The sequence below is a fragment of the Capricornis sumatraensis genome, chromosome 3, assembly GCF_032405125.1.
Source record: "Capricornis sumatraensis isolate serow.1 chromosome 3, serow.2, whole genome shotgun sequence".
Taxonomy (NCBI): domain Eukaryota; kingdom Metazoa; phylum Chordata; class Mammalia; order Artiodactyla; family Bovidae; genus Capricornis; species Capricornis sumatraensis.
In genome coordinates, this window is record NC_091071.1 from 21,178,632 (window position 1) to 21,193,115 (window position 14,484).

A 14,484-nucleotide genomic window follows, 5' to 3' on the forward strand; every position below is an offset into this window, starting at 1 on the left:
GAACTGAACTGAACCTTTCTATTTACAAAAGAGATACAGATTAAACCAACATCACTGTGGCCTATGTGATCGATGTCGTCTGATATCCTGTGTGATCGTAGGTGTAGGAAGTGGTGCACAATCTTTATAAAAAGCCATTTGAAATCAAAAGGCCCTTCCCCTCTCCCCACAAGTGTCAACTCACTGACCTGGCCACTCCACTAGCAATTTATCCAGAGGGGATAATTGGATAGCTGGACAAGGGACGTAACAAAAGCTGTTAAATCAAAGTATCTTTATAATGTAAATCAATGGATTAAATATACATTATTAAGGGATTGGCTGAGTAAAAATAGTGGTTTATTCCTCCTAGAATTTGCTTTCAGCCTTTGACATTTTTTTGATCTGCATAATAATTTGGGAGAAGAAGGAACTGGGTGAGCAGGAAGAGGGGGTGACAGGGAGATTTATTTATTAAGATTAACCTCTTTGGCTGCACTGGGCCTTCGTTGCGGCATGCCGGATCTTCATGGCTGCATGCTGACACTCTAGCTGTAGCTCGAGGGCTCAGTAGTTGCCACTTGTGGGCTTATTGTCCTGCGGCACATGGGGATCTCAGTTCCCAGATCAGGGATTGAACCTGCTTCTCCTGCACTGGAAGGTGGCCTCTTAACCCCTGGATGGTGAGGGAAGTCCTATGGGAGAGTTGCTAAATCTATATGGGTATATGCTAAATACCCTTTCTGTCTTTTGAATTTGGAACCATGTAACTTTATTCCCTACCAAAAAGTTAAAATAAAAATTTTAATAAAAATAAAAATTATGATCTGGAGCTAAACATGGAAGACCATTTACAATATAGGGTTTAGTGGGAAAAGCCCACAGCAAGGCAGAATGAGCAAATGTTTGTGAAAGCTGGATTTATATGGGTAAAGTATGCTGGGAGAAACAATAAAATGTTAACTGTCGTGTCTGGATGGTGGTTTTTGGTGACTATGAATTTTTTTCTTTTTATATTTTTTAATTAAAAAAATGATAAATTGTAAGCTTTGTATAATTAAAAATATATACTTTTTGGACATCAGTGGGAAAACTAGTGAAATCAAAGTTTGTAGTCTGGTTCACAGTAGTAAACCAACATCAATTTCCAAGTTTTGACCAATGCACTCAATGCGTTCACTAAGAAGCTCACGTTAGGGGAAATTGGATGAAGGGTACATGGGAACTCTCTGTGCTATTTTTTTGTGGCTCACTTGTAAATCTAAAATGATTTAAAAATAAAAAAGCTTTTTAAAAGTTTTTAAAATAAATTTAGTTAACTAAAAATGTCACTTTTTCAGGACTTCCCTTATGGTGAGTGGTTAAGAATCACCTGCCAATGCAGGGGACATGGGTTCAATCCCTGGTCTGGGAAGATTCTACATGCCCAGGGCCTGTGCCCTGGAATGAAAGAAGCCCCTGCAGTGAGAAGTCCGGGCACCACAACTAGAGAGAAGCCCCCGCTCTCCACACCTAGAGAAAGCCTGGGCACAGCAACAGAGACCCAAGGCAGTTAAAAGAAGAGTTCAGTTCAGTTCAGCCGCTCAGTCGTGTCCGAGTCTTTGCGACCCCATGAATCACAGCACATCAGGCCTCCCTGTCCATCACCAACTCCCGGAGTTCACTCAGAGTCGCGTCCGTCGAGTCAGTGATGCCATCCAGCCATCTCATCCTCTGTTGCCCCCTTCTCCTCCTGCCCCCAATCCCTCCCAGCATCAAAGTCTTCTCCAATGAGTCAACTCTTCGCATGAGGTGGCCAAAGTACTGGAGTTTCAGCCTCAGCATCATTCCTTCCAAAGAAATCCCAGGGCTGATCTCCTTCAGAATGCACTGGTTGGATCTCCTTGCAGTCCAAGGGACTCTCAAGAGTCTTCTCCAACACCACAGTTCAAAAGCATCAATTCTTCGGCGCTCAGCCTTCTTCACAGTCCAACTCTCACATCCATACATGACTACTGGAAAAACCATAGCCTTGACTAGACGGACCTTAGTCGGCAAAGTAATGTCTCTGCTTTTGAATATGCTATCTAGGTTGCTCAGTAAATATATTAAAAAACAAAGATATCACTTTTTCTACTATGATCACATTGTAGAATGTAGACACGACCGAAAAACAAAGCTTGGTGATGAAGGGAGGAGGGAGGTAGGGTATTACAGGAGTGGAATTTTAGGATAGGAGAGTTTTCACAGGCTGAGGAGGGCCCAGGAGACTGCAGAAGATGAAGATGAGCATGAAGAAAGCTGTAATCGAACAAGGGGCCTGAGGAAGGCAGGTGGGACCTTAGGACAGGGTGCCTCTTTCTCCAAGACCGAAGTGAAGTGAAGTGAAAGTCACTCAGTCTTGTCTAACTCTTTGTGAACCAGTGGACTATACAGTTCATGGAATTCTCCAGGCCACAATACTGGAGTGGGTAGTCTTTCCCTTCTCCAGGGGATCTTCCCAACCCAGGGATCGAACCCAGGTCTCCCTCATTGCAGGCGGATTCTTTACCAGCTGAGTCACAAGGGAAGCCCAAAAATGCTGAGGTGGGTTTCTTTGGGAGGTAGGGGCCAGCTCACCTGAGGAGGGGTGGGGAAAATGTGGAGCTTGTGGATGACAGAGAAGGTCTGGAAGCCAAAGTGCGTCATGCGACCAGGCAACCATGAGATAGCAGTATTTCCCAAGCGTCCCGGGAGATAAGGGTCACTTGGAACGTGCTAGAATCCAAGTCTCTGTGCCTCCAACGCAAACCAGGAAAGAGACTTGAAAACCTTTTCATTTAACAAGTGACCCCAGGTGGCTTTTCCCTGAAGGGAAGTTGGAGGAACACCGAAGTGAAAGATGACTAAGCTCTGGCTGCTTAAAATATGCTCTGACGACCGGCAGCATTAGCCTCAGCTGGGAGCTGGTTAGTATAGCACACCTCACTCCAGACCTGAGAAATCAGCATCTGCATTTTAAATATGATCCCCAAGTGAATCACTGGCATGTCAGAATTTGAGAAGCATTGTGTGAATTAACCACTATTACCGTCTGTTCAGTTCAGTTCAGTTGCTCAGTCGTGTCCAACTCTGCGACCCCATGGACTGCAGCACGCCAGGCTTCCCTGTCCACCACCAACTCCCAGAGCTTACTCAAACTCATGCCCATTGAGCCAGTGATGCCATCCAACCATCTCATCCTCTGTCGTCCCCTCCTGCCTTCAGTCTTTCCCAACAGTGGGGTCTTTTCCAATGAGTCAGTTCTTCACATCAACTTTGCTCAAGGTGAGGATCTAGGCTTGTTTGCTCAGTCACCATCCTTTGGGGATCCATGTGAGTTTGAAGGAACTCATGCTTACTGGGGGTGGGTATGTGCACACATGTGGCCAACTGGAGTGTACCATCCTGTAGCCATAGTGACTGGTTCAGAGGTGGGCATGTTGCAAAAAAAAAAAAAAAAAAAAAGCCAATTCTGGCTCCATGTTGGGACCGTTTCTTTGACTTGCTTTTCATTGCTTTTGTTATTATAATCATACAGAATGGCTGGCCTCAGAAACTCCTGCCCCTCTATCAGACTGTTAAATTAAAATGCCTTTGTTCAGAACCCTGTCAACCTGTAGATAGCAGGAAGGAAGAGATTATTAACACATCCCCTGCCTGAGGCTTGCCATTCTAGAAGATGTCTGCAAGACTAATGGCCTTTTTACTTTGCTTCAGGGCTTCCCAGGTGGCGCTAGTTGTAAAAAAATCTGCTCGCCAGTGCGGGAGATGCGAGAGACTCAGGTTCTATCCCTGGGTCAGGAAGATCCCCTGGAGAAGGAAATGGCAACCCACTCCAGTATTCTTGCTTGGTAAGTCTCATGGACAGAGGACCCTGGTGGGCTACAGTCCATGGTGTCACGAAGAGTCAGTTTACCTTGCTCTCTCACCTCCCTCCACCCATCTCTCTATAAAAAGAATCTGGCATCCAGACCCTGATAAGATGGTTATTTTGAGGCACTAACTTGACATCTTCTTGGTCAGCCAGCTCCCTGAATAAAGTTGTATTCTCTGCCTCAACCCCTCGTCTCTCAGTTTCATTGGCCTCTCGTGTGGCGAGCAGAATGAGCTTGGACTTGATAATAGGCACATGGCCCAAGTGGGACCAGAGTCCCTTGGTGAGTTTGGCATATGTATAGCTGGGGAAGGAGAATCTCATTTTCTTTGACATGAATGAGCTGTCAAACCAATATAGGCTTGGGGAGGTGAGGGTGGGTGTCAGAGGCCATCTTCCCACTGTGTGGAGAGAGGTGGTCTTGAGAAGCAGCAAGTTGCTCAGGGAAGTGGGGATGGATGAAGTGGAAAGGGGTGGATGAAGTCCCAAGACTGAGCAGCAGAGTCCATTCACGCCCAAAGCTAGATGCATCTGAACGTTTCATTTAAATGAGTCAAGATAGCCCCCCGCCCTCTCCTTTGGGGAAGCCTACGTAGCTCTTTGAGCTGGGGTATCTGTCCCAAGTGAGAAAACACAGATTCAAGAAGAAAATGAGGCAGGACTTCCCTGGTGGTCCTGTGGCTAAGACTCCATGCTCCCAATACAGGGGGCCCAGGTTCAATCCCTGGTCAGGGAACTGGATCCCACATGCAGCAACTAAAGACCCTGCATGTCACAACTAGGACCCAGCACAGCTAAATAAATACATAAAGATAAATGCTTTTTTAAAAAAAGAGGAATAAAACAGGGCATCAGGGGCTGAAGTCTCCAGGGGGATGTGAATAAGAGCTCATCGTGGGTGATGGTGTAAATCAGGTGCAAGAGCTTCACAGGAAGAAGGCTAGAAGGAGGGGCAGGGAAGTGGCAGAGAGGGTCCAGGGAAAGGTGAGTCCACCTTGAGAAAAGCCTGCAGGCAAAGCCTCCGTTGAAGCCTGAGAGCAAAGTGAGGTCAGCCAGACCAGAGGCCGAGTCTTGGACTGGACCTGGCCCTCAACTGATCCTGAGCACAGATGGACTCCTGACCTGACTGTGTGCTGGGCCCTCCTGTGGCCATAAGTTAACTCAATCCTAAGTCCTGATCTTGTTCTTTCTCCTTTTTCTTGGACTCAGTGAAAAAACTCTGGGGCAAGCTGACTCAGGGCAACCATAGTTTCCCCTTAGTTCCCCTGAACTACACCCATCACTCAGGAGGGACTAGAACATTTTTGCAAGATCTCAAACTTTGACCCAGAAATCCAAATCCAATTTTCCACCTGGAGAACCAGCTAGTGATCTCCCCAGTCATCCTCTTTCCTGACATCTCTGCTGTTGGGAGGAAGAAGTGATGAGGACACCCCCCTTGGCTCTGGTTGTGTTCTGAAAGTCTGTGCATTTCCAAAAATTGTTCATCAGGGTAATGAAGGGTGGGTCCCCCAGTTTGCTGGCTCAGTCACTCAGTCATATCTGACTCTTTGTTCAGCCCCATGGACTGCAGCCTACCGGGTTTCTCTGTCCATGGAAATCTCCAGGCAAGAATACTGGAGTGGGTTGCCATTTCCTTCTCCAGGCCCCCGCTCCCCACCACAAGACCTGCATCTAAATGGAGGTGGCCCAGTGGTCCAGAATGGTGATTTCTCAGAAGCCCAGTGTGATTTCAGAGCTTGAAAGATAATTAGCAGCTAAGTGGATGATGATAAATAGATGGATATATGAGTAGATGGATAACTGGATGAATGAATTGGTGATGGGTGGATAGGTGAGTGGCATTACTGAAGGAGGCAGAAGTTTGTTCCAAGGCTGGTGAGGAGCTGGGTAAGTGCCGGTCATTGGAGGCTGACAGCACCATGGATAACCAGCTTTGGTCTTGCCAAAGCTTCCTTTGCTCTCCTTCTCTTTCCTTGCCTTCTTACTTGGATCACTCTTGTGTTGCTGGGTTGAGGCATCATCCTCAGCTCGACCGAGTTCCCTCTCGCATGAAGTGATGGTGGAGGATCTGTGGAGGAAGCTTGTCATGGTGCGTTAGTGGCTGCTGCCTGTTTGCTGTCTGTGCTTTCCTGAAATGATCCAATTTTCCACAGTGTATGAACCAGTGAAGTCGCTCAGTCGTGTCCAACTCTTTGCGATCCCACGGACTATAGCCTACCAGGCTCCTCCATCCATGGAATTTTCCAGGCAAGAGTACTGGAGTGGGTTGCCATTTCCTTCTCCAGGGGATCTTCCTGACCTGGGGATTGAACCCAGGTCTCCTGCATTGCAGGCAGACGCTTTACCGTCTGAGCCACCAGGGAAGCCCTCCACAGTGTATAGCGGGTTTTTATTGCTTGTGCTGAACCAGTAAACACTCTTCCTTCTTGTGACAGCAGCACCCTAGTGGTTCTCAAGCAACCCCAGTCCTTACTCCACTCTCTTTCAATACAGTTTTTGAAGGGAGGCTGCTCCTCTAATACAGGAGTAACATAACCAGGCCTGGACAATCATCATGTTTCATCTCTTTGGTTATAGCGATTGGTTCGAGAAAAGACCCAAGACTCAAGTATGTCCAATGCAAGACCATTAAATAATTTTGGGTTTTTTTTTTTTAAAGAGTTGTAAGAAGGAAGCTTTCTTCCTTTTGGGGATGTGAGAGATGGAGCATGTATGTGGGACTTCCACTCTATAGCAGGAGTGTGTCTGAGAATGGAGCTAACATGAAGGAAAGCGCAGAGAGGCAGGAAGTGAGGGTTCTGATCTTATCACTGGAGTTTCTGGATCCAACTGTACCTGAAGCTGAAAACACATTTCCAGTTAGGTGAGCCAAAATTTTCTCAACCCAATGTAAATTAGGTTTTTAGAACTTGTGCCAAATTCCTTACACAATCTTTATTACTTTTGTACGAATACAAATCTGTATTTTTGCTAATGTTATTTTAAAGGAACAAAAGACAACTGTCAGATTCCTGAGTATGTGCAGTCGGTCAACAAGCAGAGCTGTTAAATAGAATTTGTCAAAGAAACACCTGCAGGTCTGGCCAGAGATGTGAGCGGATGTGGCTGGGAAGATTGCTCTGGGAGTGTTCCTGGAGGAAGGGAAGGCCTGGTAACAACTGGCTCCCATTCCACCTCCTCCTCCGGCTCCTTCCAGCTCCAGCTGGGTGCACAATGAATGAGGCTCCTTCAGCCCTCAGCCTGCAATTAGAGCACCCAGGAATCCTGCTGATAACGCCCTTTTTCCACCCTGGGTTGGTCCTGCCCCTGGAAAGAAAGAGCTGGAACAATTTCCTGGTTTCCTGGGAGGTGGGAGGTGGGCCAGAGCGTGGGCTAGAGCTGGGCCTGGTGGGGGTGCCGTTTCAGCACACCCACCCTGGAGGAAGGCTTCCCAGGTGGCGCTAGTGGTAAAGAACATGCCTGCAAATGCAGGAGACATAAGAGACCCCGGTTTGATCCCTGGGTATGGAAAATCCCCTGGAGAAGGGCATGGCAACCCACTCCACTATTCTTGCCTGGAGAACCCCACAGGCAGAGAAACCCCCCAGATGGGCTACTGTCCATACAGTCGCAAAGAGTGGGACGAGACTGAAGTCACTTCACACATATGACACACACCCTGGGGATGCCTCGCTGGCAATCTCCCGAGCTGTCTCAGTGGAGGAGGGAGGCACAGAGGCAGATAATTGTCCTTGGGGGCATTTCATGGAACACTACATAGCTTTATTACTGTTGTTGAATTGCTAAGTCGTGTCCGACTCTGAGAGACCCCAAGGACTGCGGTGTGCCAGACAACTCTGTCCTCCACTGTCTCCTGGAATTTGCTCAGATTCACCTTCATCTCGTCCTCTGCCACCCTCTTCTCCTTTTCCCTTCCATCTTTCCCAGCATCAGGGTCTTTTTTAATGAGTCAGCTCTTTGCATCACGTGGCCAAAATACAGGTGCTTCACCTTCAGTGTCAGTCCTTCCAATGAATATTCAGAGTTGATCGAGGATGCTATTAACATCCATGTGCTACCTTTGTTACTGCCCACTCACTATTTTGTTTTCTGAGATTTTAAAAAATGTGCAGAATCCTGCACTAGAAAGATATGCATAGAACATGTATGCCGTTTTTAAAAATAGGAGCGCAAACACCAGTGTTTGAGCCCCTGCTGAAGAGGGGACCACCACCAGCCAGTTCTCCTCATGCCCTGTAGGCCTCTGATCAGCTCCACTCCTGCCACCCCCTCCCCAGAAGTTTCTGTTATCCTGATTTCTGTGGCCAGTGCCTCCTGCTTTTCTTTGTAGTCTCTCTTACTGTTTTCCTTTAAGTCAGCTCACGCTTTTACTTGTTTTGGCTGGGTCTTTGTGGCTGAGCTTGGGCTTTCTAGTTGCTTCAAGCAGGGACTATTCTTTGTTGCAGTGATTGAGCTTCTCATTGCAGTGACTTCTCTTGTTTCAGAGGACAGGCTCTAGGGCACATGGGCTTCAGCAGTTGTGGCGTACGGGCTCAGTAGTTGCAGCTCAGTACTTGTGATGCACGGGCTTAGTTGCCGCATGGCCTGTCGGATCTTCCTGAGCCAGGGATTGAACCCGTGTCGTCTGCACTGGCAGGTGGATTCTTTACCACTGAGCCACCAGGGAAGCCCCAACTCACTCTTTTAATTCAACTAGTTTTTCGCCTTATTTTTTTTGAGATGCAATTCATGTAACATGACATTCAGCATTTTAAAGTGTACCGTTCAGTAGCACTCAACATGTTCACTCCTGTCTATCTCCAAACATTTTCTTCACCCCGAAAGGAGATCTTGGACCCACTGAGCAGTCATCCCCCACCCCCCCTCCCCCCAGCAACCTACTTTGTCTCCATGAATTTACTTATTCTGAGTACTTCACATAAATGGAATCACACAATGCATGGCTGAACTCCTTGGCTTTCCGTGGTGGTCCAGTGGTTAAGAATCTGCCCTCCAATGCAAGAGACGTAGGTTTGATCCCTGGTCATGGAACAAAATCCCCAATGTCTCAGGGCAATTAAGCCCGCATGCCACAAGGAAAATCCCAAGTGCTCCAAGTAGAGAAGGCCCCATGCACTGTAACTAGAAAAGAGCCCGAGCCCTGTGACAAAGACCCAGCAGAGCCAAAAAGAAACTAGAATCTAAATAACAACCAAATAAACTAAAAGAAAACTGCTCCGTCACCTCTGACATGTCCCTCTGCCTGAAACGTTGTTTTCTCAGATATGAATGACACCCTCAAGTTGTTCAGATAATACCCTTGCCCAGAGGTCTCCCCTGACCACATAACTCCCAGCCTGGCCCCTCTGTCTGCCCCTGGACTCCCAGACCCTCTCTACCCTGTGGTACGTTTTCTTCTTTCCATAGCACTTCTCACCCTCTGATGTGCAATCCTTCATACTCACTTCTTACACAGATTGTTTCTGGGTCTGCTCTCCCTCAGGAGGGGGTGAGGTCCACATGGGCAGGGAGCTTTATCTGCTTGCCCCACACATGTGTCCCCAGCTCCTACAGTGCTGCTTGGCAGAAGAGTAAGCAGTTGAGGGAGACTGAATAACAGCCCCAAGATGTCCGTGTCCGACTCCTTGGAACCTGTGAATGTCACCTCTATGGCACACGGAGCCTTTGCAGATATGATTAAGTTAAGAATCTTGAGATGGGGAGACTATCTTGGGGTCTCCAGGTGATCCGAAATGTAATCACAAGTATCTCTATTAAAAAAAAAAAAAAAAAACAGGGGAAGATTTGGCAGCAACAGAAGAAGACAACATGATGGGCTTTTCTGTTGGTCCAGGGCTTAAGAATACACCTTGCGATGCAGGGGACAAGCGTTCCATCCCTGGTCCATGAAGGTCCTGCCTGCTGTGAGACAGCTAAGCCCGTGCACCACATCCACTGACCTCTGGAGCCCTGGAGCGGCAGCTACTGTAGCCTGCGTGCCCTACAGTCCGTGCTCTGCAATAAGAGATGCCACCACAATGAGAGGCCTGTGCACGGCAACTGGAGAATAGCCCCGACTCGCTGTGACTGGAGAAAGCCCTTGCTCTGCAATGAAGAGCCAGCAGAGTCGAAAGTAAATCAGTGGATATTTTAAAAATAAAAGAAGACAATGTGAAAATAAAAGCAGGACACTACTGCTTCAGCTGGCTCTGAAGATGGACAAAGGGGCTGGGCAACGAGGAATGCAATTTCAGAAGCCAGAAAAGGCAAGAGGACAGATTCCCACCTGGAGCCTCTATGGTGTGCATGGTCCGGCCACACTTTGATCTTAGCCCTATACGACTCTTTTCATAGCTCTGGCTTCCAGAACTGTCAGGGAATACATTTCTGTGGTCGTAAGCCCCACAGTTTGTGGCGATTTGGTACAGCATCCATAGGAAACTAATACAGAGCTCAATGAACAGCTGTTAATGAATGCACTGCCCAATCAGTAACTAAAGGAAACTCCAGTATTATGCACAACAAGCAGAAGGTAACTGAGAAAACAAAGGCGTTGTAAACAGAGTGAGGCAGTTAAATTGGGCTGGATAGCCAGAAATCTGTGGGTCCTGATTTGGCTTTCTCTTTGTTAAAAAAGAGACCTGAGCACCCATCAGAAAGCGTTAGAGATCAATGAGCCCCAAACTCAGACTTGATGTCTCTGCGTGTTGAAGAATGAAATGGCTTTCCACATTCTGTCCGTCCTGGTGCTTAATGCTCCAGTTTCCTGGGGTAGGGGAGGAGGTCAAGGCAGACTTCACAGAGATGGTGACCTCTGTTCCTGGTCTTGGAGGGTGAGTAGAGAGAGAGAGAGAGAGAGAGAGAGAGAGAGAGAGAGAGAGCAGAGTTTTGCTTTGTAGCTAAGTTTGGGGGCCACCACAAGTCACCACTCTAGGGTAGGTCCTGTGACTTGAGGAATGTAGCTGAGGTAATGGGGAGTCACCAGGGGCATGTCAGCAGGATGTCTGTGAGGGGCTTGCCCTGTGGAGACATCCCCCCTGGGCAGAGCCTGGAGTCTGGATGCGAGACAGGAGAGCTGGGGGATTCGTGAGGAGGGGAGCTTTGTGCCGCTTTTTGTCTGGGTTCCGTCTCGGGCTCCAGCTGCGTCTTCAGTGTACAGGTCTCAGAGTCCATTGTTGACTCTCTTCCTGTTTGACCTGCTTTTCTTCCATGGTGACCTCATCCTCTCCCCTGTTGACCCCCACAAATCTCTGTCTGGCCCAGACCTCTTGCCTGAGTCTTCAACCCCAGGAGAGGCTGGATTCTATCTGATACCACCCCCTGGGGTGCAGGCTTACAGGGGACATGTTGAGTCTGAGGCATCTCTGTCATCAGGGAGACATTTTGTGGGCCACGGGATACTTGAGGCTGGGACTCAGGGGCCTGGAAGGGAGGTCAGAAGAGCAGTGATGTCAGGAGCTCAGTTTGAGAAGAACAAGGGTGCATCAAGAAGAAACATTTCCACAACCTGCTTGTGGAGCCATTGCCCCTTGGAGTCAGTAATGTTGCTTCCTGCCCCCAGGCCATAGGTGTGAGGCCTTGCACCGAGGCTGCAGAAGTGGAGCCCAGAACCAAGGTCACTTCCGGAGCTAATTGAGCCTCTTTGTAACCATTGCCAAAAGCCCCCTGATCATCACTAACAAGCTTCCTGACTCCCAATTAGGCAAAGATGCCCACTCCAGTAAACACCCTATGGCACCCCCCAACTAATCACCTAATGCCAACCTTCCAGCACGAATTTTCTTTGTCTTGAGGCTATAAAATTTGGCTATTAACTCAGTGAAAACTGTCGACTTGCCCTGGTCTGTCAGGATTTGTCGGTCCGCTGCACTCGCAGTGCCTACTTTATCTCTGCTCTTTGTTCTTAATAAACTCACTCCTCTCTGCAATACTCTGTGTCTGGAAATTCTGCTCCAACCTGAGCTCAGATGTCTCCACAAGCAACTCCTGGCACGTGGCTGCACATCTGAGGGGTCTGGGAATGAAGCGGTCCTCCCCTATTCCCACCTCTGTCCTCGCACAGGAAGGCCCTTCAGCTGAGCAGGCTGGACCTTAAGCCAGAGGACATCGGAGGCGAAATCCTCAGGGGCAGGTGTGCTTGAAAGGCAGGGTGCACAGTGGTTAAGCACACGAGCTCTGAGACAGGCCAGGGTCCACCAGTTACTAGGGATTGGGGCCACAAGAATGGGGCCCATAGAGATGGTGTCCTGGGCCTCTGTTTCCTTATCTACACCTGCACTGTGAGAATCCCACAAACCAGTGTGTGTGGAGTGCTCAGCAGATTCCCTGGCCAACAATAAGTGCTTAATGAATATTAGCCATTGTTATGGTTGTAATTTTTTTTATTAGCTCCATAAACTTTTTCTAAACACCATCACTGTTCTCAGTCTTACCCCAGTTTGGGGACAAAGAGTAAGATACAATTCCTGCCCTCAAAGCATCCACTGTTTAATGAGAAAGGAAAGGAAAGGAAACTGAAGTTGCTCAGTTGTGTCCGACTCTTTGAGACCCCATGGACTGTAGCCGGCCAAGGTCCTCTGTCCATGGGATTTTCTGGGCAAGAAACTGGAGTGGGTTGCCATTTCCTTCTCCAGGGGATCTTCCCAACCCAGGGATCGAATCTGGGTCTCCTGCGTTGCGGCAGACTCTTTACCGTCTGAGCCACTAGGGAATTGTTTAATGAGAGAGACAGACAAATGGATAAGAAATTGTACTAGGGAATGAAAACTAAGGGGCTTCCCAGGTGGTACTAGTAGTGAAGAACCCGCCTGCTGTTACAGGAGACACAGGAGATGCTGGTTTGATCCCTGGGTCGGGAAGATCCCCTGGAGGAGGGCATGGCAACCCACTCCAGTATTCTTGCCTGGAGAATCCCATGGACAGAGAAGCCTGGTGGGCTACAGTCCATAGGGTTGCAAAGTCAGACATGACTGAAATGACTTAGCATGCTCACTTGGAAACTCTCTTATAGAGGGAGCTAGTAAGGGAAGGGATGGGAAGACTCTACCGAAGTGGTGATATCTGTACCTGGGAGAGTGAGTGGAGGAGGAGAGAGGGCATAGTTTGGCACCATAGGTTGGCTAAGGCTGGGAGCCGGGCAGGAAGGAGGTGGCTGAGCCATGGGGTGTCACCTGTGTCCTGGGGGAGATGTGGGTGGCTATGCCTCCAGATGCTCTTGACCTCCCTTTGACAAAGCCAGGCTTCCCTGGTGGCTCAGACGGTAAAGAATTGGCCTGCGATGCGAGAGACCTAGATTCAATCCCTGGGTTGGGAAGATCCCCTGGAGGAGGGCATGGCAACCCACTCCAGTATTCTTGCCTGGAGAATCCATGGACACAGGAGCCTGGTGCAGTCCATGGGGTGGCAAACAGTTGACACGACTGAGTGACTAACACTCACTTTGACAAATCCAGCAACTCCTGAGCCCTGCTGCAAACGTTCTGCCTGTGACATCATGCTGAGGCAGGTCGGTTCCATGAATCTGAGGCTGGGCCCCCACCCCTCCTACTTCAAGGGAGGAGGAGGAAGCTCCCTCTGGGCAATGCCCAGGAAGGCATCCGTGGCAAGTTCCCTGTCGGCACTGGCTGCAGCCACCCCAGCTCAGCATGGACAAGAGCCAGGCTCTTGCCTTCTGTAACCTGATGCTTGCCTGCATCAGCTCTGACTTCTGAGCCCACTCCTCAGGCAGCTCCTGCCAGGGGTCACGGTGACCTTCTCCCTGTGTGCTGCCATGCTTCCCAGCAGCGCCCCACCTGCAAGGACCAGGGGACCACTGCATGGGGCAGAGATGGTTGTGGCTGCCACAAGCCTGAGGTGGGGTTGGACCAGGCAAGGTTCCCCATCCCTTCCTCTTTTTTTTTGACTGAGCTGGGTCTTAGCTGCTTTGTGCGGGCTTTTCCTAGTTGTGCTGAGCAGGGTCTATTGCTGTGCACAAGCTTCTCATTTTGTTGGCTTGTCTTGTTGCAGAGCACAGGCTCCAGGGTACACGGGCTTCAGGGGTTACATCTTGTGGAATCTTCCCAGACCAGGGATCGAACCCGTGTCCCCCACATTGGCAGGAGGTTCTTATCTTCTGCGCCACCAGGTAAGTCCTCCCTTGCTCTTTCACTGAGTCTCCTGCCTCCCTCTAGCAGCCATCCTTGGGCAGAAGGCAGTCCTGAAATGCAGGCCTGTCCATATTCACAGATGAGGGTCTTCCTTCTGCCCTACAGCTGGGTGTGGAGCCTTCCCCTCTTCCCACCTGGACTGACAGGAGCCTCATCCTTAAAATGCACAGACACTGATTGGATGCAAAAATGATGGACTGATAAAGTGCATGGGCTCTGGAGTCACCCTGCCCAGGTTGAAAACCCAGCTCTGCCACTTCCTAGCCGGGTCACCCTGGGCAAGTAAGCCAACATTTCTCTGTCTCAAGTATCCTCATCCACACAGTGGGATAACCATACCTCCTTACTGTGCTAATCCCAGGGTTGGTAGATTTCTTTTTCTGTACAAGGCCAGGGAATAAATACTTCAGGCTCCTGGGGGGCTGCAAGAGCAGCCACTTACCTCTGCCCGCCGTGGTAACCCAGCCATACACAATGAGTGAACAAAGGGGCATGACTGTGTTC

The 14,484-nt window shown here is 49.0% G+C and overlaps 1 non-coding gene across 1 annotated transcript; it reads right to left on the bottom strand.

Annotated features, from left to right (window-relative positions):
- Positions 1-6,146: 6,146 nt before the first annotated feature.
- Positions 6,147-6,219, bottom strand: TRNAC-GCA (transfer RNA cysteine (anticodon GCA)). Its single transcript has one exon. It is a non-coding gene; the product is annotated as a tRNA-Cys (tRNA).
- Between the last annotated feature and the right edge of the window lie 8,265 nt (positions 6,220-14,484).